Genomic DNA, 27,269 nt, shown 5'->3' on the forward strand with positions numbered 1-27,269 from the left:
CTCACAAGCTGTGAGAGCTACATTAAGTCACTTAACCTCTCTGGGCCGCAGAGTCTTCGTCTGTAGCATGGATGCACAACTCCGTTCCGGGCAGGGAGAGCGTAAGGATGGGAAATCACACATGGATGTCGTTCCCGGCGTGTCTGCACACCGTGGGCCCTCCATGCACGGCAGCTCGCATCATCAGAGCCCCGGTGGGTCCATCAGCTGTGTGTTGGGTGCATGTCTGCTTTCAGTGGGGAAGTCAGACCCATGAGGCTCCCAAGGGGCGGGGCTGACACTGACGGGTGAGCTCATTTAAGACAAACCCACTTGTGTGGGACTGTGTTGAGCCCGGTTTCAGATCCTGACGTGTTTAAGCGGGAGAGGATGTGCAAAGCGTCTAACCCACAGCTGGGAGAGAGTCAGTGCGGCAAAGACGAGCCAGGGTCTCAGCCTCAAGCCTGCTGGAGGCAAGAGAGGCATGAGTGGCTGGGCTACAGCCACGAAAGGACGCAGAGGCGGTTTGGCCGAGCCTTTCCTGCTAGAGACGCAGGGTGGGGGCGGCGGAGAGGGAACTGATGGGTCCGAGCGGTCCAGCACTGAGGGGCAGAGCTGCCTTCTCAGCCCTTCGCACTGCGCTGCAGCACGGCCTCCGAGAAGACTCAGGCGCCGGCCCATCTCCCGGGGACGTCCCTCGGGATCCAGGCACCCTCTGCCCTCTGTGGTGCCCAGCCAGGTGCACAGCCTGTGTTCCCAGTGCTGTCCGCAGCCATGTGAGTGCCGGGAGGCACAGACTGACTCCTAAGGCCTCTGGCTGATCCCCAGTTTTCCTTATTTCCACAGCGGAGCCAACAGCCTCCGCCTCTCGGGGCTGGTGAGATGGGGTGAGCCCAGCTGCGCGGCGCAGGGCACCAGGGCAGCCCCGATGGAGGGCCCTTCTCCCTCCAGTCAACAAGCTCAGAGCCTAATGAGGGTGGCTGGGCTGGCACCAGCCGCAGGGCCACCACTGAAGCCCAGCTACACACACATGGCCAAGTTAATCAGTTCATTCTGTGACCTGGGAGCTCATCCTCAAGCCTCTGTCCCGTGTCCCCTCCCCCCGAGAGCCCTGTCCTCTCACCTCTCCAGGTCCAGCCCAGCCTCCCAGGTCCTGGTCAGATCCTGTTGCTCCAAAAAGCCCTTCTCTCTCCTCGGCATCAGGCACGCCCTCCCCTGCCCCTAGCCCCGCACCCTTCCCGACTGCAAGTGGCCTTGTCCTCTGTCCCCTAGTGACCTGTCCTCAGGTTAGAAGCACTGGTGGAGGAGCCATTATTTCAGAGCTAAGCAGCTTTAGGTCCCTCTGGGTCTCCTCCAGCTCATCTGCAAAATGGGCAGGTAAGGGAGGCACACGGGAGCCGCGGGCACCACATTTGGAATCTGCAGGGACTGTAAGCGCCAGGCACTGGGCATCTTCACGGAAACAAGTGCCACCAGGCTGAATTTCTCCCACCTCGATGGGACAGACACTCAGAGTCAGAAGTTACTTTAAAGGAACGCAAACGTTCTGGCCCACCTGGGCTTTGCCCTGAACTTTCTTCCAGTGGCCAGCCAGGTGAAGCCCCCTGCCCTGCCCCTGACGGGCCTGCCCTCACCCCCGCCCACCCGCCCAGGGCTGCATCCTCCTAGTGTGTCACAGCCATACCTGTGTGGCCAGCACCTGCCCAGCCACCGTGCTTCCTGTGTCAGTCGTCCTCAAAGTGCGTCTCAGCTCCTACCTGCAAAATCTGGACGGCGCGGAAGGCAGGGCCTCCATGGCACGTGGGACCACCCCCCACCCCTCCCACCGCTGCGCTCGCCTGGCTGGACGCTCCAGGCCCTCAGAGCTGCTGGCCGAGCAGGGCCCACATGCTCACCCCAGAGCATCCTTGTCATCCACCAGCAAGTGCTGACATTTTGCTGTTGCGGAACCAGAAGCTAGAGGCCCGTGGGGCCGATGCATTCTCTTCTGGAGCAGACGGGAGCCTCCCGCTGAGACCAGGGCAACCAGCCCCTAGGAGCACCACCCTCTTTGCTCCAGGGACTCGGGGCCCCATTTCCCCAATGTCTTCCCTGAATGTCTTGCTTTGATTGACACCTGGCTGGCGCCTGACACACCACTTCCTGCGACCTCCCAAGGGGAGGCTGCCCCCTCTTCCACGTCCCACATAAACCCCCCGTAGGTCTAAGGGAGAGAGAGATGTGGTCATCACCAGCGTGCAGGCAGCAGTCAAAGCCAACATGGGTCCCTTTCAAAGGGAAGCTTGGAACTAAAAGTATTCAAGCCTTTACCGGTGAGATGATGAGGGGGCATGAAGAGGGGGCTGGGGAAGGTCTGAGGAGACTGGGAGGCTCCTCCACACACCAGCACATGCGCCACAGCCAGCTGCCTCGGCGCACGGGGGCTGGACCCTCGCCGTGCGTGGCTCAGGCCTCCTGCCACAGGGGAGTCTGCAGAGAGCGGCCCTGCATGAGGTTGCAGGGGCCTGCTGGCCAGACCCTTCCAGACACATCGTCTCTTCAACCGCAGCCTGGACGGCTCTGCTCAGCAATCATGTGTTTAAAAAGCAATAAGACTAAATGCTTTTCCGTTTCCCCTTTGAGAGACCACGTATGATAAATGATAGGCAATTTCATGGTTGGAGTTTCAATTTCCGAAAATATTAGTGCTATTCCCCAAGCTCACTTCGGAGATAAATTCTTTTTGGCAGCCTCCTCCATGGCCCCCTGACTCTGATGCTGAGTGTGCCTGGCGGTCTGGTGTCAGTTCCCCCAGCTCGGCCCCGGCGCCCCCTGCCGGGTCTGCACTGGGGAGGTCACCCACCTGCCACTCCTTCAGGCCCCTTCTGCGCTGGCTCCCAGCCCGCGGTGCCTTCCCAGCCCTGCCCTGAGTGCTGCTGTGATGGGTGCAGGGGAGCTGCCGCCCGTCGCTGGTGGACAGATGCCGACAGTGCATCCAGTCTCCTTAAGCTCAAAGCAGCTCACTTTTGCCCCTTTGTCTTCAACAGTCAGCACCCTCCGCCTGCCCTCAGCCTGCACATACTGTCTGGTGAGAGGGACCGAAAACGTGCATGGAAGCGCTAATAAATGCATCATTATGAACTAATTATAAGCATCCATGGAACACCATGACAGAATGGACAGGTGGCCGTGATCAGGAACAGCAGCATGCAGGTGATGTTAATGATAAGAAGGTCAGGAGAGCTAAGACCTGAAAAACGAGGAGGAGCCAGCGACACCTGAAGGACGAGGGAAGGGCGTTCTAGGTAGAGGAAACAGCAGGCACAGAAGCCCTGAGGAGGGGGGTCTTCTCTATGTTCAGGGAACTGAGAGCAGTTCAGTGGGGACAGAGACCAGGAAGCAAGGCCTTGAGCGGCAGGGGAGGCGGGGAGAGGGGGCAGGGCCGGAGCTCAGAGGGGCTGGGAGAGCTCAGATTTCCTCTAAGTGCGTGGGGAAGCCGCGGCAGGGAGCAGCAGTAACCAGTTGTGCTTCCTGCTTCCTCCTTGGCTGCAGTGAAGGAATGGACTGAGGTGGGGAGGACACAGGCATCCACTGTGGTTGACCAGGTGGTGGTGTAGGTGGCCGGGCAGAGCGGCCGTGGCACCAGGAGGGGAGAGGTGCGGCCGACTGGACCAAGAGCCATGAACACAGCCGAGGGATTTGCCAGCGTCCTGGGCAGGGAGCTGGCAGAAGTGCTCCCTGGCATCGCTCCTGAGGGTTGGCCTTCCTCTTTCCTGAGATGGAGCTAAGGACGGATGGTTTGGGGGGTTTGGGGGGATCAAATTTCCTTTTGGAAATCCTGTGGTTCAGATGCTTGGGTCATGTCCAAATAGAGACGTTGAGCGGATCTGGAGATAGAAGCCTGGAGCTCTGAGGGGGGTCTGAGCTGGAGGCATAAATCGAGGCGTTGTCAGCATATAAATACCACGCAATGCCCTGGGATTGGATGAATCACATATGCAGTCATGCAGTGCAGACCTTCATCAAAGCATGTTCCACGGCCTGCTCGCATCGGAATCCCTCGGGGTGCCTGTTGAACATGCAAATTTCCGGGACTCCAGGCCGCTGAAAGGGATCTCTACAGGCGTCTGCCTGGTTTGCAGTCGCCCCGGAGAGTTTGGATGAAACACTGTGCTGGGAGAGAATAGAGGAGGGCAGAGCCCTCTTGCTGAGAAATGAGTACATTTTGCTCCTGGGGAAGGAAAAGCCAGTAAAGGAGACAGGGAGGGAGTAGCCAGAGAAACAGGAGGAAAATCGGGAGAGGATGGTGTCTCCGAGGCCAAGAGAGGAGAGGGCAGCAGGACCAGGTGGTCAGCCGGGCCCGACTCTGCGCACCGGGACGAGCCGGGAGCGCGCCTGTGGGGTTGCGGCACGCTTGGTGTGGGGGCTGGACCACGCCGGAGTGGAGTGGACACCAGGGGGACATCCCAACAGCACAAGGGGAGCGGAATGGACAACAAGAAAGATCAATTATCCAGGTCAGTGCAACACTTGGGGACAGACCCTCAGACACATTTCACACACAGTCTTCTCCCCTCTGGCACCAACCCCCAGAGCCCTGTGGCCGAGGGCGGTGGGCAAGCTGGAGGCGGGGCGCTCTCTGCCCGTCCCGGGGGCTTCCTTTCCCGCCTCCCCACCGCCGGAGGCTCAGCATCCTCCCAGGACACCCCGCTGCTGAGGACGTCCCTCCTGTCCCACCTCCCTCCCCAGGCAAATAAAGTTGTTACTAAAAATTTTTTTTAAAAAGAAGTGATGTCGTGGGCACCTTTTAGAAGACGCAGTCAACTTCACAGTCACCGAACGGAAACCAAAAACCTACGGCTTTCATAACGCGAACCTCCAAAAGCAAGCCAGCCACATTCTCTCGTCGGTGGGGCTGCTGGAGTCAAAAAGAGACTTTCAGCTGGGGGCAAACCCTTGGGCAATGCTTCAGTTGGAGAGATGCTTGTTTCTCAAAAGATTAAATAATATTAGGAGGTGGTGAGATACAGGGCAGGGAACTGTATTCACCATCTTGCGGTGACCTGTCATGAAGAAGGACATGAAAACGAATACACGCCTGTGTGTGTGTGACTGAAACGCGACGCTGTGCACCCGAGATTGACACAACATTGTCAACTGGCTGCTACAATGAAACAGTTGTTTTTTAATATTAGGAGGTCGTGACAGGAGCAAGGCCCACCCTCGCTTCCCCCAGGTGGGAATTTCATTCTGTTACAAGTGTGCCTCCCCAGCCCGCACCCCCAGCGGCCACACACCCTCAGAAGATCTGGGGGGCACACTCCTGGCCAGGAGCAGCACGGAGAGGAGAGACGTCAGGGCCCTCCCCGAGCCTCTCACGGAGGCGCTGCAGCAGCGGAGGGATTTCCCCGAGAGCGAATGACAACAGAGCGCCTGTTTGTTTTCCATGCGGGGAGGAGCCGGGAACATCTGCTCCAAGAAGCCACTTGAAAGATAATCAGGCCGCGATGTTGGCAAAACAGCTGTGTGGCAGGCGGGGAAGGGGGTGGCCGGCCGCCTGGGAAGGGGAGGGGGAGGGGGAAAGCTCAGCCCAGAGCAGGAGCAGCCACCGGGACCCTGCTGCAGCCAGGAGGCCCCCCCAGCCCGGCCCACGCCCACCGAGCTCCGAGGGAGCCTCTGCGGGGCCGAGAGACGCTCACATGGAGAAACTGCCGTAAGATCCTGACTGTCCTGGTGGAGAAACGCTGGGTCCCTCGCGTTTCCTGCGGGATCAGCGGGGCTGGCTATGCTGACCTTTCCCGTGCCTGAGCTCCATCCTGGAGAACAGAGAGGGGTAAAGAGGTCCCCCCTCCCCTTTGTGTTTCAGAAAAGGCCGTTCATCTCCATCCTTCCCCATGTGACTCAGACAGGACTCGCGGTGCCCCCTTGTTTATCTACGACAGAGGAGAACCTCTAAGTCCCGTTCCCTTACTTAGAAGCGGCTAGCTGAACTGTTTCGTCCCCACCAATCAGATGGAACAAAGTGCTCATGAACCAAACGAGGTAAGTTTCTCTCCCTCATCCAGGCGCCTGACTCTGAAGCCACCTCAGCCTGAGCCCGGGTACCAGCCCTCCTTAGAGGCCGCTCTGGAGGACAGGCTGGCCTCAGGGTAGGACTCTCCCTTTGAACTCAGAAGATGGTGCAAGGCGGACAGACCACTCTTATTTGCCATTTCCAGGTCAGCTCATCACCGACATGCACCTGCAGCCAGGATTACAGTCATGGAGTTTGTGCGTGTCCTGCCTCAGCCTGGCTCCTCCCAGAAGGAGGCCCTGAGGCAAGGATTTGAGGGGAAGTCACTCATTTGAGAGGTAATCACAGGAAGCACCGAGAAGGGGGCACGGACGTGAGCCAAGGGGGCAGGTGCGCTGCTGTGCGGGTGGCCGCTGTGAGCGGCGGCGGCTCGTCCGGGAGGCAGCCGGACAGCTCCGAGGTCGCCCTACCTGCGCCCCCAGGTCCTCGTGTCCCCTCCTGCGTGGAGTCTCTCCGTGGGTGTCCCAGGCTGTAGGAAAAGGCGGAGTCACTTCGGATTCTGGCTTTCAAGTGCGTGGGGTCCCAGGACCCGCAGAAGGAGTCGAAGGGCGACTGGGGCCAGGGAACCAGGGGTCAGGGCTGCAGTCTCCCCCCTCACTTCTGGAACAGCTCCGTCCTTTCTGCTTAAAACAACGGGCTTCTACTTACGGTACTTTTGGAAGGGCTCAGCAGCTTAAAAGTAAGGGTCGGCTCTACTTCTGTGTCCAGGAAGACGGTCAGGCGTGCTTTCCCCGTTCCCCCCGCTAAGCACACTGCACCCCCGGGCACTACGTAGAAAGCAAGCGTAGAAAGGCTCTGAGAGGCGGACGGACCAAAGCGGGGCAGCTGGGGATCTCAGAGCCCCAGGAACCACACACTGACGAGGTCCCTGGATTTTCCTTGTGCTCCATATGTCCCAGACTCGGAGCTGAAGAAGCCAACAACCCAGAAACCCCGGTGGACGCAGACCAAAAAAAGTCTCAACAGAAGCTGGCTCTCTTGTCAAAGGGCGAGTAAAGGGGCAGCGTGGCCACACGGAAAGCAGCCGGAGACCAAAACAATCCAAAGGCCCGCGAACCCGCGGCCCTCCCCGCACACGCCAGCTAAGGTCACGTGGGAGCTAGGCGCCCACCCTGCTTGGCATAGCAAGCATCCCCTCCCTGTCCCCACTGGGGGCCACGTTAGAGGCAGCCTCGCAGAGGGCCAGGCCTCTTACCGTAGCTCCGTGGGAACAAGGCGCCCCCGACCTCAGCAGCTGTGGAGACTGTCAGAACCACCCCCAGCCTGGGGCGATGAGGCCCCCTCCCACGCCAGCGGAGGCTGAGTGTGGACCCTGGGCTTCCAGCCCACACTGCTGTGACAAGACAGCGGCTTCTCCGTCCTCCCTGGCTGGAGCAGAGTCCAAAAACAGCTAGCTAAGCCAGACGGTTTTTAAAATAAGATCCAGTCCCATAACATAATTACAAAAATATCCAGGTTTTAATAAATGACTCATCCCATCAAAAAAAAAGATCTCAAACTAATGATAAAAGACAATCAGTAGACGCCAACACCAAGCTGACAGAGGTGAAAACTGTCTGATAAAAATTTGAAAGCAACCGTGATAAAAATGCTTCAGTGAGAGATTATGAACATGCTTGAAACACACGAAAAAAATAGTCAGCGAAGAAATAGAAGATATAAAGGAGAAACAGGAGGGAATTTTAGAACTGAAAAATGCAGTAACTAAAATGTACAGCTCAGTGAAGGGCTCCACAGCGGAATGGGGGGGAAAGAGGGAAGACTTCGTGAACTGGAAGGTAGTCAATACACCCGGCTGAAAAGCAGCGGCTGTGACAAAAGATCTATCTTTGTGTCCTTGGAGTCTCAGAAGGAGAGGAGAAAGAGGACAGGACTGGAAGAAGTCTAGAAGAAATGACGGCTTAGAGCTTCCTGAATCTTAGTGAACCGCAAGTAGGGCAAAGCCATGGAAACCTACGACAGGACCCCGGAATCTAAAGACAAAGGAAAAATCCTGAAAGCAGCCAGAGGGAAATGACACCTCAGCTGCGTAGTAGAAACGGTTTCAGTGCCAACACACTTCTCATCAGAAACCACAGAGGCCAGAAGAGGCGGCGGAATATTGTCTAAGTGCTGAAGGAAAAGAAGCGTCAAGCCAGCGTCCTACACTCAGCAGAAATACCCTTAGAAAACGAAGGGGAAATGAAGAAATTAAGAGAAGTCGTTTTGTCTACTTGTAAAGACATAAATAAGTCTCTACGTGAAGAGGAGACAATAAGAGAAGGAAACTGGAACACTGGGGAGGAATAAAGACCACAGCACAAATAGGGGTCACAATAGGCTCGTCTTCTTTTATTGAATTTTCTAAATTATGCTTGATTGTTGAAGAAATAATTATAACACTATTTAATGTGGTTTTAAGTGGCTGCCGGGGAAACAGTTAAGACAAGTCAAAGTGGGGGAAAGTAGAAGACATCAAAGGAGGTGAGGTTTTTACCTCCGCTGGATGAGTGAAATAACTTTTCACAGCAGACTGTGATAAGTTATGTGCGTACACTGCACCGCCCGGGGCAGCCGCTGCAGGGCTGTCCACAGAGATACGTGCAGCACTGTCGGTAAACCAAAACGTAATTCTGAAGAAACGCTCAAGTCACTCAGAGAGAGGCAGGAAAAAGAAAAAAGAGAGACAAAAAACAGAGACCACAAACAGAAAACAAAAACCAAAATTAAACCTTGAAATATCAGTAATTAAATTAAGTGTAATTGGTCTAAATATACCAATTAAAGGACAGAGAATGCCAGAGTGAATGATACTTATTCCAGGAAACTGAATTCATAATTTTTTAAAAATTTCCAAGAAAGAAATCTCCAGATTCAGATGGGTTCACAGGAGAATTCTACCAAATAACTAAAAAGGAATCAACACCAATCCTATACAATCGCTTCCAGAAAACAGAAAAGGAGGGAGTAAGTTCCAGCTCTTCCATGAAGCTCGCGTTGCCCTCATACCAAAACCAGACAGATACACGGCGGTCCCTCGTGAATAGGAACGCAAAATTCTCGACAAAAACATTAGTAAATAAAATTGAGCAATATATAAGAAGAATTATGTGCCATGACTGAATGGGGCCTATTCTCGAGATGCAGTTGGGTTCATGTGTTTCTAGAGAATGTAGATAACGGTTTACACAAGCAAAACATGCGAAGAAAGCCGTGTACAAGTTGCTCTGCAAAATTAAAGGGGCTGAGGGGGAAGGAGAAACGTGCAGAGAAGCTGGGTGTTGCAGAGGGCGTTGGCGGGACATTGAGGGGCAGAGGTTTCCTGGGGAGGGTCCAGGGATCGGGCACAGGGCTGAGACGGTCAGAGGAGAGGCTGAGGATTTCAAGAAGCGTCATAATGTGGGTCTCCGTTAATGCCCTGGGAGAGGTGCCGTCTAGATTGGAATTGCTTTTGTTTGTTTGTTTCCTGGACTTTTTTTTTTTTAATCTAATGTCATGGGGACACCGGGCACTGTCGGGCCCCACCTGGTATTTGAGTTACACGTTCTTCACATTTCCTCCCTCCTTGGCTCTGTGCTGCAGCCAAGCCACGGGCCCACAGGCAGCATGGGAAACGCCCCGCCAGGCTTGGCCTGGCCCGCAGAACCCCGCCGCCAGCCCTGCTCCCCTCCAGCTCTCTGCAGCCCCTCAGGGGACACGCATTTAGGGACTGAGCAGTAGGATGACGGAAGGGCGCTGTAGGAAGGCCGGCCGGGCGGCGCTGTGCCGACTACACAGGTGCAGGGACAGACCTCCGCTGGGTGCAGGCTGTCATCCTAGCACAGAGTCTGCGCGGAGTATGACCTCGTGCACACCTGACTGGTGGCGGGCGCAGTCAGCCACCTGGCTGACGTGGGCTACAATTACAGCAACAAAAGCAGATGCGGAGAACTGATGGGACTGAGCGGGGGCCCTTGACCGCGAGACGGGGGGCCCTGGGGACTGGCCAGACCATTCATCGCAATAAGGAAGCCAGGAGAGAGAGCAGGGGAGGAGGGGCGACCACAGTTCGGGGTCCTCCGAGCTTGCGGTGCTGTCTGGGTGTCTGAGCACCACTGCCCGGCGGGTGGGTGGACATGGGGAGCAGGGGTCCAAGAGGAAGCTCTGGGGCTCTTTCCCACCAAGGTGGCCTCTGGGGCAGTGGAGGCAGAACACGGAGGCCCCTTTACTGCCTGCAGAGGGAGAGAGAGACGTTTCCAGTCCTGGACCGCGTCCTTCCAGCAGCCGCACCTCTTCCGTCAGCAGCCCAGCCCCAGGGGAACGGCTGTTTCCAGACACCCTCCTGCTCTGCCTGGGTCCTGCAGCCAGATCGCGGCCTCCTCTCCGCCTGCTTCCTCCCCTCCCCTGAACTCTCTCTTCCTCCTCCGCCTCACCTACGAAGTTTTAGAAGACTAAGAACTCAGCGAGGCTCACGGAAGGGGCTCGCCCACGGGCCTCCACGGGCCCCTCGGCCGCCGGCGGTGAGCGGTCTGTGGCGGAGACGCATCGGGGGCCATCCCGCTGGCAGCAGGCCGAGGCACCGTGCCAAGCACCGGCCCCGGGGTGCCGGACGCCCCACGGGGATCAGGGCACCGCCGCTCCGACTGCACTCCGGCACCGCGTGTCAGGGCGCTGCGGGGCCGCGATGGGCGGTGGCGGGGACCCATCACCCGCAGACGGCGTGTTCCCAGCACAGCACGCCCACCCGGGAGGCCACCTGGGGGCAGAGCCGGGGCCCCTCCCAAGATGCACACGCAGCGGAAGCCGCCTTTCTCCTTTCCAGTGGAAGGAGACGTTTGAGGGGAGAGACGTCTGCAGAGCAGAGCTTCACGGTCAAGGGCGTCAGGTGGACAGCCCTGGGCTTAAATCCTAGCTCCTCTGTTCAAAGCTCCATGACACTGGGGCAGAACTTTCTCTCTTCCTAATACCATGGCCTTGTGTATAAAATGGGAATAGAAACACTCGCCTCCCAGGAGTAACGTGAGGCTCAAGTGAAATAACGCGGCAAACATCTGGCACAGAGCCAGGCGCGGGCCCCTGGGACGCCCTCCCCGGCCTGGTCAGTGTGCGCACAGCAGGGGCTGCAGGCCCGGCCTCCCCCGGGCTGTCAGTGGGGACCTCCCGCACATTCTCTTCTCTGGAACCACCTTAACCTTCACCTTCCTGCTTCCCTCCCCGATGGCTCCAAGGCCCGCGGGAGAGGTCCTGAGGACCGTCAGCCCAAGGCCGCCACCCAGCCTTTTTCCAGGATTGCCCATCGATCCGTCTCCCCATCCATTCTTCACTCAGTCGATAGGTACTGGGTGCCCACTAGGCGCCAGGCCCTGTTGTAGGGGACACGAAGTGAGTGAAACAGAAGAAAGCTCCCGCCATCACCGGCCAAGGCAACTGAGTCCTTTGGTCAGTCAGTCAGTCTGTCTGTAGGCAGTCGGCCTGCCAGAGGGCCCTGGGAGGCCAGCCCCGACCCGATGCACTATGAGGTGCCTGTGACTTTAACTGGGAGGTTCAGAGACAGCTGCAACAGGACAGCTCTCAAAGGAGCCACAGTCGTTTCCTCATCTGGTCCCAAGAGCCCGAAGTCCAGGGCTGGACGGGGAGTTGCTCAAGGTCATGCAAGGAGCACGAGGTTGAGTCAGGGCTGGAGCTCAACACGGTCCCAGAACTTTAAAGTTTACCTTAATGAACCCCAGTCCAGTTCCTCCTCTTACAGGCAAAGAGCCACTTGGTTTCTGCCCTTGGGAAAATCCAGCGTCCCTGGTGAGAGAAGATACAGGTGCGTGAAAAATCAGAACTTACCGCAGGTTCTCATAGGCTGTCTCACTTACCCTCGCACAGCCTGAGTCAAGCATCAGGACCCCATTTTATAGGGGAGAGGACTGAGGGCAAGAAGTGAAGTAACAGGCCCTGTCAATTTTGCTGCTTCTCCACGCCACGCACGGGAGAGTGGGAAGTCCAGACCGGCCGCCCGCACACGTCCGCACGCACCTGCATGTGCAGTTTTCATTATTTTTCAATTTTTAACGTTCTATTGTAAGCATGTTCCCTTGCTGGGAAGTATTCTTGATACATGCTTTTAAAAATGCATTCAGCATAAATATTCTCTATTGCATCCACCCTTTGTGGTCATATGCTGCGAGTGCTCCCAGTCTTTAGGTCTGATAAATAATGAGGTGACTCTCCAGTGTTTTCTTTGAGGCAGTCCTAGGAAATAGAACACTTGTGTCAAAAAATATTAAACCTGTCGAAACTCTTCCAGACAGATTGTGGCAATCTATGTTCCAGTTTTACCACGTGGTCACTAATATTTATCTCATCATCACCATCATCAGTCTTAACAACTGGACGCGTGAAAAGGGGACCTTGTTATATTTTGCATTTCTTTGGCTAACAGCAAAACTAAACATTTTTTCACATGTTAGCCACTTACATGTCTTATTTTGCAAGTGTTTTTGCCACTTTGTCTACTGGCATTTTAGTCTTCTTTTAGGCTTTGTAAGAGCTCTCTATAGGTACTAAGGCTGCTAACCTTTTGCCATATCTGTTCCAAATATTTGTCTCAATTTGTCATTTATGTTTTTTATTTTTTAGTTTCTTTTAAAATGTATCTTTGGAAGTTTTGTTTAGGCAATTTCCTTTGTGATTTCTTCAATTGTTTTTAAGTTTAGATAATTTAAGTACTCACTTACGTTTTCTCCTATTATTGTGGAGTTTCTTGTGTTTAATGCCATAATTTATCTGAAATTTAATGGAGGAAGAAAGTAAAGATCTAAAATGCCTGTCTCGTACACAAGGCCAACAGGCACATGAAAAACGCTCAGTATCGCTAATTATCAGAGAAATGCAAATCAAAACTACAACGAGGTATCACCTCACACCAGTCAGAATGGCCATCATTCAAAGGTCCACAAACGATAAATGCTGGAGAGGGTGTGGAGAAGAGGGAGCCCTCCTGCACTGCTGGTGGGAATGCAGTTTAGTGCAGCCGTTATGGAAAACAGTGTGGAGATACCTCAAGAAACTAAAACTAGACTTACCCTATGACCCAGCAGTCCCACTCCTGGGCATATATCCGGAGGAACTCCAATTCAAAAAGACACATGCACCCCAATGTTCATAGCAGCACTATTTACAACAGCCAAGACATGGAAACAGCCTAAATGCCCATCAACAGATGACTGGATAAAGAAGCTGTGGTATATTTATACAATGGAATACTACTCAGCCATAAAAAAGGATAAAATAATGCCATTTGCAGCAACATGATTGGAACTGGAGACTGTCATTCTAGGTGAAGTAAGCCAGAAAGAGAAAGAAAAATACCATTTGATATCACTTGTATGTGGAATCTTAAAAAAAAAGAAAAGAAAAAAGAAGGCACTGATGAACTTATCTAGAAAACAGAAACAGACTCACAGGCATAGTAAACAAACTGATGGTTACCAGGAAGAGGGGGAAGGGGGAGGCAAGGGATAAACTGGGAGTTTGAGATTTGCAGATACGAACTACTATATATAAAATAGATTAAAGAAGCACATTTCTTCTGTATAGCGCAGGGAACTACATTCAATATCTTGTAGTGACCTATGATGAAAAAGAATGTGAAAACTAATACACGTATGTATGTTTATGACTGAAACATTATGCTGTGCCCCAGACTGTAGTTTAATTTTTTAAAAAACAATAGGTAAATAAAATGACTGTCTCCCAAGCAGTCAATGTTCTCAACACAGACTGTTGGTGCGGCCCGTCCCCAGGGAGGTGCAGCGCTTCTTTTTGTCCCATGTTGCTTTTGCCCCCCCAGTAAGGTCGGTCTTGCAGTCGTCAGTCAGGTGCCATCGTGCTGGCTGGTCCTTGAGCCCGCACCACGCTGCACACTTGCTGCAGCTTTGAAACACATTTGAATATCGTCAAACAAGTCATTTTTCTTGCTCTTTCAAATATTTCTTAACTATTTTTAGCTTGTTATTCTTTCAGGTTCATTTCAGAGTTGCCAAATTACCAAAAGTTTCCTTTGAGATGCTGATCGTACTTTTGCTAGATTTCCATATTAATTCAGGAAAAACAAATGTCTTTTTACTTTTCCTTTTTCCCAGCCCCAAACCTGCTGCATTTCTCCCCTTATTCAAATCGTCTTTTACACAAAAGTAGTAAAGTCTTGCGGCTTTCTTCATGAAAGTCCGACAGAATTCTGAGAATCATTCAGAGGTCGATTATGTTTTTGTTTGCTTTTATTCTTCAAACTGGTTATGGCAAGTATATAAGAAATTGGTTGATTTCCGCGTATTTATCTGTGTGTCAGGGAAGAGGATATACTCACTAACAGTGTCCCCAGCGACTGTCACAAGAAGATCAGTGAGAGCAGAAGAAAAGCTGTGCTCCCCAGGGGTTCAGCGCCCCTCACTGGGTGTGAGGGGAGCCGGAGGGCGCCCTCTGCCCACGGCCCCAGCCGTCCTCAAGTCTCAGACGCAGGGCAGTGGGGTCCACAGGGGAAGGGCGAAATGCAGGTGGGAGAGGGCGGCAGTGGAGAAGTGCCAAAAACAGACGAGCTGCGGCCGTGAAGGTGGTGCTTCAGGAAGAGGAGAGGCTGTCCAGAGAGAATTTCTGGAAAACTCGCTAGGTGTTTGGACGTGTGGAACCTCTGGGCGCAGCCAGCCCTCTTAGGAATCCCTGCAGCAAACACCCGCGAGATTCTCCAGGTTCCTAGAGCCAAGCTGGGGCTTCCTTCGAGCGTAACTGTTCTGAGACTGAGCCACCTGGGACCCTGAGATGGTCAGGGCGACATTCCTTTGGCCACTTCAGCAAACTCTGTGACATGCTCAGGGCTTCTCTGTTGGTTTCCCTTGTTTTCTGGGCAATGAGGGTCTACCCTAAACTCCATGGCAGTTTTCTTCTCATTTTCAGCAGTTAAGCCACTTTTCTTCTCCCCACTTTATGAAGTCTCTCCCTGGCCAGAAGCTCCAGGAAGATGCTTTCAAAGGTGTGGTCAGTAGAGGCTGCCTCCGTCTTACCCTGCTCCGGGACGGGTTTTCTTTGCCGGCTTGGGGAGCTCTCTTTCTCCCAAGTTTTCCGAGCTGTCTGTGTGTTGGGTTTTGTCCTCCCTGAGAAAGGGCGTCTTCGTGGGCGTGGGGGGGCAGGTGGGGGGACAGGCAGGTCTCTGACAACCTTTGCGGCGCCGGAGCTCGGGGCTCGGGTTGGGCTCCGACCCACAGGGATGCCGCGCTCACGGCAACGCTCGGTGGGCAGGAGGCCGAGGGAGGGAGAGGACCTCAGGCGGCTGTGCCTTCGTCTCTCTGCAAAGGCAGAAGCCGCCCTCGGGAAAGGCAGTCTCCTGCGATGAGCCCTGGGAAGCTGGTCCTTCTGTGGCGTTTCGGTTGCGAGGGATCCAGGTCGGTATCCCCAGAGTCTCTGGTCAGAACAGCCCGAGCTCGGGAGGCTGAAGCGGACACCAGGGACTTTCCCACTCTTCGTGGTCCTGTTTTCTCCTCTCTCTCCTCCTGCCACTCCCCTCTCCCCTCCTTTGTCTCTTCCCCGTCCCCTTTCTCTTCCCTTCCCTTCCCCGTGCCCTCTCTCTTCCCTTCCCTTCCCGGTCCCCTCTCCCCTCCCAGCCTCCCTGTAACTGGGTCACTCCTCTGCCCATCACCTCTTCTTCCTTCTTCATCAGTTTCTTTTCCTGCCTCCCCGCCCCTCTGTCTCCTCTCTCTACCTCCTTCTCCTTTTCTACACACAGTTCATCTCCCTCTCGCTTTTTCCTACAAGAAAGAACAGTTGAAAAGGAGAGAGAAAGAAAATAACCTGATAATGTTTGGCTTGCCAAAGACGGAAAGAGACAAAGGCCATTTTATTGCCCAGAAAGCGGAGCCCACGTTTCTCGTCAAAACTGGAAGGAAGTTACTGAACTGCTGCCCCCTCACCCTTCAGGTCCAACTGACACAAAGCCAGATAGTCAGGTGCGGAAGGGCCGGCGGCAGGTTCTGACAGCCTCCTGCACAGAAACCTCCCACCCCCCATGCCTGCCCACACGCTCACCCCCACAGGCACGGGTCCAGAGCCCCACGAACACGCACACACCTTCACTCCCGCCTCTCCCACCACCCCTCACCTTCACCTTCACAAGTCCTCCCCAGCCTCCCAAGCTGAGTTCAAATCCCACCTCTTCCGAGAAGCCTTCCCTGACCACCCCAGCTATCAGAAACCTCTCTTCTCTGAACTCCTGCAGACCCACAGGATTCGTGCACTGTGGGAGCCTAAAGCACTTAGCCCAGCATCTGCCCAACCAAAACACATCCGGGACTTCAGGAAGCTGAACAACTTACATAAGCCATGGTCTCTACCAGCCCTTAGTGGTGAGAACAAATGAAATTATGGCCTCTGTGACGGGAAATCGTGCATTACCCTCGCTCCCACAGTTTCTCAGCTGAAGTATAAACTTCTCAACGTCAAGAATCACAACTAGCATTCTTATTACATAAAGCGGCCAACACTGGTGGCTCACATAGTAAATACTCAAGGACTGAAGGAATGATGAATGGGATGAAACACTGAGTAAACGGAGCGAGTGTGTAGCAGATGGGGGATCCAGGGAGTGAGTGAGGGAGTGACTGCAGGGACAAATCACGCTGCTGTTTCAATCACTCAGGCAGGATAAGAAATGCCAACGGCGTGTCTTCAGTACCGCGCCCCTTTGCAACAATGGGGAAACCTGATTGAGGCTGAGGACAGGCTGGGCTGGGAGGTCTTGGCAAAGAGAGTGGAGAGCCCTGGATTTAGACCGCAAAGGCCTGGGTTAGGTCCCATGGGGGCCCCTCGCATGACACCACAGTGGTCCACACACACCTCCCTCTCAGGGTGACATGAGACCGAGCACGACCGTGGACAGGAAAGCCTTGGGCAAACTCGCAAGTGCTGCATGTAGACCGTGTTAGGCCTTGTGATCAGGACACGAGGGTGCACCAGGCCGGACCTGCACGTGAGCGGCAGCCAGGCCCCCACGGCTGACCGGGGGCGGCCTCACACCAGGGCTGCTCGCCAAGCCTCAGACACTTGGGGCAAGACAGGATTCAAGGGCAACGGAACACGGGGGCTGACCGGGGCCTCGCTCCCGGGAAGGGCTGCGGACGGCGCCGCCCACAGCGGAAAGCTTCGGTGCTGCAGCCTCCGCTGGCGCCCACGCCCCCTTCGGCCCACGGAACTTCCAGCGCTGCGTTTCGCTGAAGCACTCACTTCTACCTTCTTATGCAGGGTGTATTGGGCAGAGGAAACCGAAACGCTGGGGCCTGATTCACACTTGCCAAGACTCAGAAAGTCCCCGAAACAGCCTCCCCGCTGGGACCCAGCTGCCCCGGAGGCCCGTGCAGGGGCCCCACTTTGCTGACGGCGGCCACGTGGGGGCGCTGTGGGCGCGGAGGCTCCTGTTTCGCCGGGGCCCTGGACCCCGATGTCAGCTCCGCCAGAGGTGTGCAAGCGCTTCTGAAGAAACGGAAATCTTCCTTTGGTTAGAAGCCTTCACGACAGGCCGGTCATTTGAACAGATCTACGCGGGGCTGCCGCCAGTGGGACTGGGGGTGCAAAGCCCCGAATCCCCTCCTTCTCCCCACCCTGCCAAGCCCCCGACACACTGGGAGCCGTGTATGCCTCCCCTTGAAGGCCCCTGGGACATTCTAGAAATGTCTAGGGCAGTGCCAAACATGGGTCTATTTTCATTTTTTCTAACTTATTATTCTTACTTTTAATGCAGTTGCTGGGGATTGAACCCACGGCCTTGTGCATGCTGAGCTTGTGCTCCACCACTGAGCTCTACCCTCCCCCAGCACAGACCTATTTTGAAGGGGGGGTAAACTGAGGCTCAAAGGGGAGGCAGCTCTGGGCCAAGGTCAAGCAGCACGTTAACGGGCAGGAGTCCCGGCTCTGTAAGCCAAGACCAGTGCGGTGGCTGTGCCCGGGGGAGTCCCTCTGAGTCAGGGTGAGGTGACCAAGGGGCCCGGGTAGGGGCGTCGGGCAGTCCGCGTGGACAGCCCGGTCTGACCCCAAAGCCGGCTCCCAGCTGCCACGCTTGTTAAGAGCGCCTTGGACTCCTGAGTTACTTGTGGAATCAATTAACCAGCGGGAGCGGGAGCGCCAGGGGCCTGGGGTCCAGCCTGGGAACGGTGACCCTTCCTAGGCCCACAGGGCTCAGACAAGCACTAGGGCGCGGTGACGTGGCCCTAGCCCTCAAGGAGCTCACGATGCCGCTGACTACGTTAGCAACAGGATCCACCTGCAGGCCTCTGGCCATCCTCTGGCCACTGCCAGTCCCTGCTGACCAGGGGCCCCCAAGCTGGCACAGAGCAACCAGGTCCAGCTGAGAGCCTTTGACACTCTTTGCCTCGGGACCTGAGCTCCAGGCACCAGCACGACTGCCCCGGCACAGCGGGTCTCTGCAGCACCAGCCCTCGGGGCGCTGCACCTGCCGCAGGGAAAACCCCTTGACCTGGGCTCTCAAGCCTGTGCCGCCAGCCTGACCTCACGGCCCCATGTCCCAGCCTGTTTCCAGGCCTGACGCCTTCCCGCCTGGACCAGCGAGCCCGTCTGTCCTTCTCTGCCCCAGCCGGCCCCTCTGAACCACCTTGGCCTGCTTGCCGTCCAGCCTCCTTCTAGGACTCCCCTCATCCCGGTTTATTGGGGGAAATAAGACAAAGGGCTAGAAGCCAGAGAGGAGGGTTTCCTCAACATGGCCAAGCAGGGCCTGGATGCTGGAGGCAGACAGACATCACACCCGGAGGCCCGCCCGGCGGGAGGGAGAGCGCCCTGTGTGCCGAGGGGTTCCTGAGAGGGACTTAGAAAAGGACTTGAAATGGAATTGGACTCTTGTTCATTCCTTCATGCAGCAGGCATGTGCTCAGGCCCCTCTGCACGGGGACACGAACATCCGCAGACGAGCCCAGCCTTCTTCTCAAGGAGCGCGCCGTGTGGCAGGGGTGGGGCGGGTCCTTGAAGGCTGAGAAGATTCTGAGCAGCTAGAACCTGGCGGAAGGGCATCCGGGCAGCAGGAACAGCTTGAGCAAAACCGTGGAAGCAAATGGCAGGCTGGAGAGCCTGTGGGCTGGCCCACTCACGGGCAGGAGGATGTGGAAGTACACTCGGACTCAAGGCAGCGTCCCCGTGCTCTGAGCGGGCCCGGGCCCGGCGCTGGGCCGTACGGGCGGACGGGCAGTCTCGGCCCTGCGCCGCCCGGGCCCGTGTCATCGTTCTAGGAAGTACGAGGGGGCCACGTGGCAGAAGCCCTCTCACAAAGCGTGGCCGGCAAGCAGCGTGGGTGACACCGAAACCCCAGGCGGCCTCACCGCCCAGCGAGGGGGCCGCCGCTGCCAGGACCGCCGGGGGCGGGCGCCAGCCGCCAGCCGCCAGCCGCCCAAGGAGGGGCGACATCCAGTCTGAGGAGGAAGCTTCCCTGAGCGGCAGTGAGTCCCCAGCTCCGCCCAGGGGAGCAGAGCCTGAGTGAAAACAGCCCAAGAAACAAGGCAGCCGGGCGGCGCGCTTGAGACGGCCCAGCCTAAAGGGACAGAACAAGCCACAGCGAGGTGGGAGGGGGTGGGACCAGACGCGCTGCTTCCCTGCAGGATGATCCTGGACGGAGCGGGTGGGGGGACGCCTCCCCCGGGTCTGTGCGGGGACGCCGCCCAGGCCGGGCGGGGACCGCGGAGGGTTTGTTGCTTTCTGTTTCTGTTTCTGTTTCAAGGTGGTTCTAGGTGGTGGTGTTTTAAGCCAAGGAGGCAGCCTGGGGTCACCACCAGCACTGACCAGCAACTTGGTCAGGGGCTGGGGTGGGGGTGAACAGCGTTGGAGGAGAGTCTGGCCCCAGCTCTGCTGCGACAAGCTGTGTGACCTTGGGCAAGTCCCTTCCCCTCTCTGGGCTGACTCCCCAGTTGGCTTCCTTCCTCTCCATGCTGGGCGAGGGTCCATAACGACAAGAAATTTTTACTTTCAAAGAAGTAGAGGTCAACGGGGAGGGGCAAGAGTGAGGCCACAGGAGGAGCCTCTGGGACCAGAGCTTGACGTGCGGCCACCATCAGTGGACGTGGTTAGAAAATGGGCAGGAGGAGGTCCCAGGGGCGCTTTCCCCAGAAACAGACTGTGCGGGGTGGGGGGTGCCTCTCGTTTGTTTTGGGCACAGGGCTTGGCTTCTAGCTCCTCCCGCAACACAGCCTGAGGCTGCAGTGACTCCCTCCGTGTGTGCAGACGGTCGCCAAGAACCCCTAAGTGCCCAGCAGATGCCAGAGGAGCAAAAATCAAGAGGAAGGGATGGGAGGAGGAGGAAGAGGGGAGGAGGAAGAGGGGAGGAAGAAGGAAGCCACGTCACGTCCAGAAGGCTCGGTTCCACCTTCTGCAAAACGGGAATACTGCCCCTACAGCGGGCTTGTTGCGAGCCTGAGGAGGGGTAACTGCCGTGAAACCCCGTACAAAGCCCGCGCTCCAAAGCTGCAAAGAGGTGAAGTGCCTGCCCAGAGACGCACAGCTCCTGATGGCGCCCTGGGAAGTCTGAATCTAAAATCAGAACTTTCCACACCAAACTGCCGCCCCCGACCCTGCTTCCCCCAACCACCGAAAAAAGGCGAAACACTAATTGATCTATCACAGTGAGACACAAAGACACGGGCGGGCGGAGGGGTGGGTGCTCCGAAGTGGCTCGAGGGAAGGCCTTGGCTAATGCCACGGAGCCTGATGCTTAGTCACACGGTCTCTTCAGACAACGCAGTGACTGCCACCCAGGGGTGCTCAGAGTTCCCCGCAGACCCCAAATAATAATGCAGGGAAAAACCAGCTCGGGCTGGGATTCGCCAGAGGAAATAACCTACTGAGAGGCGGCAGGAGGAGGCGGGGAGAGTCTGGAGAACCCCGGGTTTCTCGTCAGGCTGGTGCCACCTGCACAGGGACGTGGGCTCACTGCCTTGGGCGCCGGGCCGTCCTCACCGCGGCCCCCTGCCCAGGTACTGCGCGGGTTCTTGCATGTTTTGCTCTGCCCTTTAAAGCATCTCGATACCCCTGGTATCGTCGGCCAGGAGCCGGTCACCAGGGCGGTAGGCAGCCAGAGCCCGGCTCCAGGGGACGCTGGGAGGCGGGACTGGGTTTGGGAGTCTGTCCCGCTGTAGTTCTAGTTTAACTTAATAATTACTCGTATGAGGAAACAAGAGATTTTCCAACCAAGGTGGAAATTAACATCACTTGTGTAATTCCCAGGACACAACTTTAATCTCCTTTAAGACGTGCAGTGCAGACAACAAGGGCTGCTTTCCTCCACTGAACAGGGAGGTCGGGGTGGCCTGGAGGCTGCCTGGGTGTGGACGGGCGCGTGTTTGCTGAGGGCACCCCTGACCCAGCCTGGGTCCTTAGATCCCTTCAGTCTGCGAGACCAGCCCCAGGAGAGGCAGGGCTTTGTCTCCTTCAGGTGAAGAACCTGAAATTCCAAGGGTGCAAATGACTTTGCCAGGACCAGATCCCATTTCAGGACGCTTACGTTCCAAGCCAGTCACGGCCCCACGACCAGGGAAGTAAAAAGGAAGTGAAACCCACTACTTTCCTTCTGGGTTTTCTAAGTCTCCTCCAACAAGAACCAATCTCTCCCCTCTGCATCCAAGCCCACGGCGCTCCTGAGGTCTCCTGCAGGTTCGTCTTCCGACAGCTCTGCTCTTAATTAGAGGCAGAGACTGACTGCTCCTGGATGCGTTCTCAGGGCCTCCTTTGAGGAGAGAACATTAAAGCCAACGATCAGAGTTGGAGACGTCTTCAACGTTTTTATTACTGTTTATTGAAATTGATGTTTCAGTTAGCAACCGCACGTCAGTCCAGGCCCGCGCCCGGCTTGATGCAGGACTTGAATGAAGCCTGCACGATGCTCTCAGTGGCCAGGATGCTCAGATAAGACGAGGAAGCGGCAGAGAACAATGTGTGACAGTTCTAACTGAGTGCACGGAAGCCTGGTTCCACCGCTGCGCGACATCGGGCAAGAGCTTTAGTCTCTCTGACTCTGTTTCCTTACCTGCAGAATGGGAGCACTGATGCTCCTGCAGGGTCACAGTGACCTGATGGTCTCTGGAGGCCATCACAGTAAGGGTTCAGCACGGTGCGGGCAGAGCCAGCTCTTCACACGTGCTCGTTAAGATGGGCGTTGCTGTGAGGGAGGCTGGGAGCCGACAGTTACTAAACACCCAAGCTCACCCGTGATCCTTCGAGGCGACTTTCAGCCCTCTGCCTCGTCAGTCCTCTGTTGCTACCTCCATTTTCTAGATGAGGAAACAGGTCTGGGGACTCATCACACAATGACTCGCTGGCAAAGTGAAGCCCTGGAGCTAGGTTCTGTGTGACGGTAAGATAATCACCAACAGCGCGAGCCAAACAGGCGGGTTTGTGGGGGTCTTCCCACGTTGCTGGGACCCCGCGATCTCTGGGGTGCTCCAGGCCCGGCTGCCCAATAGGACAGTCTGTGAAGACAGAGGTGTCCTCACTTCGCTCGCCAGCATCTCTTGCTGCTTTCCCTGTGCCCAAGCCACACCCTGGACGGTCCCTTCCTGAGCACCCTTTGCTCCTCCTTTCTGATGCATCATCCATTTCTTGCCAGGACGCTGATGGATACAGGGCCTAGGCTGGTCTTAAAGGGTGAGTAGGACTGATGCAGGCAGAGAAGAAAAGAAAACAGGAGAAGACTGGGCAGAGGAGCTAAAAGCCTGGCCTGGGATGGTGAGGCCAGTGGGCTGGAAGGGGGCTCTGGGGCGGGGCAGCTGAGCCCTTCGCCACCGGAGTTGGAACTGTGAGAGCGGGAAACCACGGGACCCACGTCAGACTGGGGCTATGCCCTGTTTCGGGGCCCCTCGTGTGTTGAAAGTTGCTATGGGACCAGCCGTGGCAAGCTTTTAAGAGAGCCAGCCGGGTGGCCATGTGTGACGAACACACAGAGCTGCACTAGACTAGGTTTCTGCTCTGGCTTCTATGCCAATCATGTGAGAAAAATGCCATTAATATTCGAGCTTATCTGTCCTGTAGCCAATTATCTCCAGGCATAAATACATACTTCTGTCGGTTGGACAGGAACGTTCAAGTCCCACCTCCCCGTCTTATTGGCTAAGCAAACACGAGGACACAGTGCATGGTGCGTGATTATCGATAAACCACTGCGATCACTGCACTTGTCAGTTTCCCCTGCATCATCCAGATCTACTTTGGTTTTGGGGGAAAATTGTTCCTAATACGTATTTTATGCCTGGTGTGGTTGGAACAGAGTATGGCTTGCCTGAAATGCTGTGTGTGATGAGACCGGAGCTATTCTTTGACCGTACTTAGCAACTCCTAGGAAAGCATAGTGACCTCTGTTGTCTTTACAGCCAAGAGGATGTGGGGCCGTGGCTGGATTTGCAAAGGCAGGGCTGGCAGAGTGACTGCTGCTCCCTCAGCCCACGGGGTACAGAATTCTTTCACGGAATCATGAATTCATACATACAAAACGGTGCTCATACCTTAAAAGACAGGAGGAGCAATTCTGACTGTATTTCTCTGATTTAATGAAGAAAGAAAGAAAGATGGCTTTGGCTGACATTTTGCCAAGACACCATGATCTAAAAAAAAAAGGTTTTTGCATCATTTGCTACGGAGGGGCAGGATGACAGCACTTTGATCGTCAGCAATTTTTTTTTAAGAAAGATTCTGTATGGCTCATCCCTTCTTCACAGGTTAATTGGCAACACTAATCACCTAAATAGACCTAAAACGCAGGGTAAGTGCTGTTGCTGACTTGTCTGCATTCCCCCCGCCGTCCTAATTAATTCACGCGGGTGCAAAGTGCACCGTGAAGAACGCATGGCAGGTGAAGGAGAAACGTTCCAGTGACCCATCAGAAGCACGACCAATTAAACCGCTGCTTTGTGAAAATCATTAACCAGGCAGATCGACAAAAGTTAAAGTGTCCGCATGTTTGCCAAGGGAGAATGGGCGGGTCCGGCGTGTCTGCACGTTTCCCTGCAGGATGTTGTCTGTTCCTTTATTTTTTACAGTCTCTGCCCTGTCTCTTAGCAGAACATTCTTCCTTCAAATTCAAGCCAATTACAACCTGTCTGAGGAGCTCTCTGTGACAGCAGCGTTTACCAGAACTCACAGCAGTCGCTGCAGAGCCAGGGAACGGCGGCTGCGAGGCGCCGCACCGACCGCTCGCGCCGGGGCCCGGCCCAGGCGAGGCGCGCGAGGTTGGCTTCAGATGTGTCTCTGTTGGCCGAGTATCTGTTGGTGCAGACGTGTTCTACTGTAGAGTGTAAGTTTGGATGTTTAGTTTTTTGTTGTTGTTTATAGGAAAGAATGATATTTAGTATTTGATACAAGTTTCCTGTTTCATTGCACAAGGTTAAGGTGCCACATTAAGCTTCTGCTTGGAACCCGTATTTACGGATTAGGCCACTGCACTGAAGGAGACTCTGAAGTGGTTGTATCTGTGCAGTGAATAGCAAAAACGACACCATCGCAGTTTCCAGGAGGGCAAAGGCGGGGACTGAGGCTTCCATCTGTGCTGCACGCCATTACCAGGCACTTTTCTGCAATATTAATTTCCATCTTCCCAACAATTTGCAAGGCAAGAATGTTGATCATCCTCTTTTAACAAGTGAGGGGACCTTCACTCAGGGAGGTTAAGTAACTTGCTCAGTCAAGTAACGTGACTAGATTTCAAGCTGGGTCTGTTTGGCTGCAAAACCCTCACGAGGTCAAGACGGCTCTTTCCCATGAAGCCAGGATCATGGGATGCGCCCTGCCTGCCTCCCTGACCGTCTAGAACGGAGGAGCCAGTGGTCACCGAGGCAGAACGTGGCCTTCTGACGTGCTCTGAGGGCACATTTGGCATCAGTCCGACCCCTTGGCCCCGCTCCAAGAGCTGCCCTGTTGGAGCTGAGGCCACTCGCAGCATTAGCCCTGGGGTCACGCTTCTGCGTTTGGCGCTCAGAGGGCCGATCAGGTGCAGGGGTGGGTCCCAGCTCTGCCATGTGCAGACCCTGGGCTGGGCAGTAAAGCCCACTGCACCTGCAGAAAACTCAAAAATTAAAAATAAAGTGGGTGGTGGGCGGGAAACAACCCATCCGACATCAAAAGGCTGTCTGGAGGGATGAGTTAAGTGATCTGTGAAAAATCCTTGGGAAGGCGCTTAATGAGCGGGGCCGCGCGTGCTGCTGCAGCCTGCAGGGGAGGGGCGGCCGGGGCAGCGCGCTGCCTCCGCCCGCTGTTCAGAGCGCACCGCAGACCAACAGCCTCGGCACCACTGGGGAGTCTGTTAGAAACACAGAATACGGGGCTCCACCCCAGACCCACGGGCCCGTGTCTAACAGAATTCAAGTCTGCACGTTCGAGTTTTAGAAGCGCTGCCGTAGGCCTCCTGGTCTGGCTCCCCTGGTCTCCACCTCGAGAGAGAGAGGTGAGCAATGACGTCTCACCACAAATAGAAGCAGAGGGCCTTTGGCGATCACCCAGGCCAGGAGTGGGGGCTGCATGGCAGGGGTGCTGAGTTCCTGTCCCAGCGACCAGGGCAGACGTCGCTAATCGATCAGCGGGCTCTTCCCCTGAGCTCAGAGGAGCTGCTTCGTCCTTCACAGCGCGCTCCCAGAGCTCACTCTTCCTCCTGAGTCAATGTGGACCTGAAACCTGCCTCCTGCCCCCACCACGCTTTATTCATAGGTGGACCTTATCTCCGAGTTAAGCCTGTTCCCCCAACTTTCCAGCCAATCTAATGTTCACCCCCTGCATAAGTATTCAGTTGTCCGATTACACTGCTTAAACAGTAGCTGAGTGCCACCAGGGTTAAGTGGCATTCCCAGAGTGGAGAGGCCTGCTCCCCCGGTTCAGCTCTTGTCGCCCCAGTGCATCTCTGTCCCACCGTCCGCATTACCGCTTCAGGCCAAGGGAGGGAAGAGTGGAAACCTCGCAGAGAACCTAGGACGCTACCCAGATGCACTCGAAAGCACAGAAGCACACCAGGAAGAGTCTGAAACGTTCTGGGCCTTGAACCGTTCCTGTGTGCCCCGGCAACCTACCCTGTCTCCTGCTGGGAGCTGGAACAGGCATCTTCGCCACCAGGAAAGGACGGTGTGCCAGGCCAGCCTCACTCCTGTGGCCTTCTCCAGTCTCCCAGTCCCCCGCTTCAGATGCTCTGTGCAAAAAGGCTCCAAAATGGAAATGCTTTTCTGAACTTAATTCTGCCCACACGTGGTGGGGGGCTGCTGCCCCGGTACGCGGTTGCGCCAATCAGCCGGGGGGAAGCAGTGCGTGTTTTAGGAAGGCGCATTATGACAAACTGGAATACAGTGCAGGCAAGTATACCAGCTGGGTCCAATTTTAAGTGAAAATTAATGGCAAATTCCTGTAACCACATTAAGGGCCATTGTCGTTCATTTGAGATCAGTTAAACATGAAAACAATATGAAAACCATCTTGAGTTTGTGGAATATAAATATTTGTCTCTGTTTTCTTGCCAGTGCCCCAGAGAAACTAGGAGATGTTGGCAGATCGGTGTTCTATTATAAACATGCTCACAAAGGGGAAAAAATGGGGAAGTTGATTCTCCTGGGGTTGAACTATTTGTCAACTTTTCCATTTCCTCCGTCAGAAGATAATTAACAGCAAGCAGATGTCAGAATCTGCTTGTTCAAGGGAAGACTGCTCAGCGACTGGTGTGGCTTGTCATTTCTACGAATTGTCTGCAGACAGCACTTCGTGGAGACGAGAAGTGGAAAGTCACCGGTCAGCTGCCGTCCACGTGGAGGCGGAGGCGTTCCCAACAAATGCATCCACGCAGTCGGTCTCGACACCAAGAAGCAAGCAAGATGGCTCCTGAAGCGGTGCTTCGGGCGTGTCGGACCAGAGAGGGGTTGGCTTTTCAGGGAAAGGGGAGAGGGGGAGACAGAGGAGAGAAGGTGGGAAAGATGGGGTTGAGGAAAGGGAAGAGCTGGGAGAAAAGAGAGAGAGAGAGAGAGACTAGGAGAGGACTCAGGAAAAGGCAGTGTTTGTGGAGGGAGGAGACCAGATATGGTCCCATCACAGGGGCCTGGGCTCAAGGTTCCACCACTTTCTGCATTTGGGAGCTTGGACCATTTGTCTGGCTCAGCTGGCAATTGGATGTGGTCACCCCTCCCTGTCTCTATCCCAGGCCTGCTGTTTGCTATGAAGAGTAACGTACATGAATGTCTCAAAAGTGTAAAGAACCATACGGTTGCTTTAATTTTTCGTAGAAGAACAGAGGGGA

General features: G+C 55.4%; 1 long non-coding RNA gene across 1 annotated transcript; it reads right to left on the reverse strand.

Moving 5' to 3' along the window:
• Positions 1 to 5,657: 5,657 nt before the first annotated feature.
• On the reverse strand, positions 5,658 to 26,178 carry LOC140689624 (uncharacterized). Its single transcript, XR_012064664.1, has 4 exons — positions 26,062 to 26,178; positions 11,704 to 11,782; positions 6,442 to 6,500; positions 5,658 to 5,774 (listed from the first exon to the last, which is right to left on the reverse strand). It is a non-coding gene; the product is annotated as an uncharacterized lncRNA (long non-coding RNA).
• Positions 26,179 to 27,269: the final 1,091 nt, after the last annotated feature.

This window comes from Vicugna pacos, chromosome 27 (assembly GCF_048564905.1).
Source record: "Vicugna pacos chromosome 27, VicPac4, whole genome shotgun sequence".
Lineage (NCBI taxonomy): Eukaryota > Metazoa > Chordata > Mammalia > Artiodactyla > Camelidae > Vicugna > Vicugna pacos.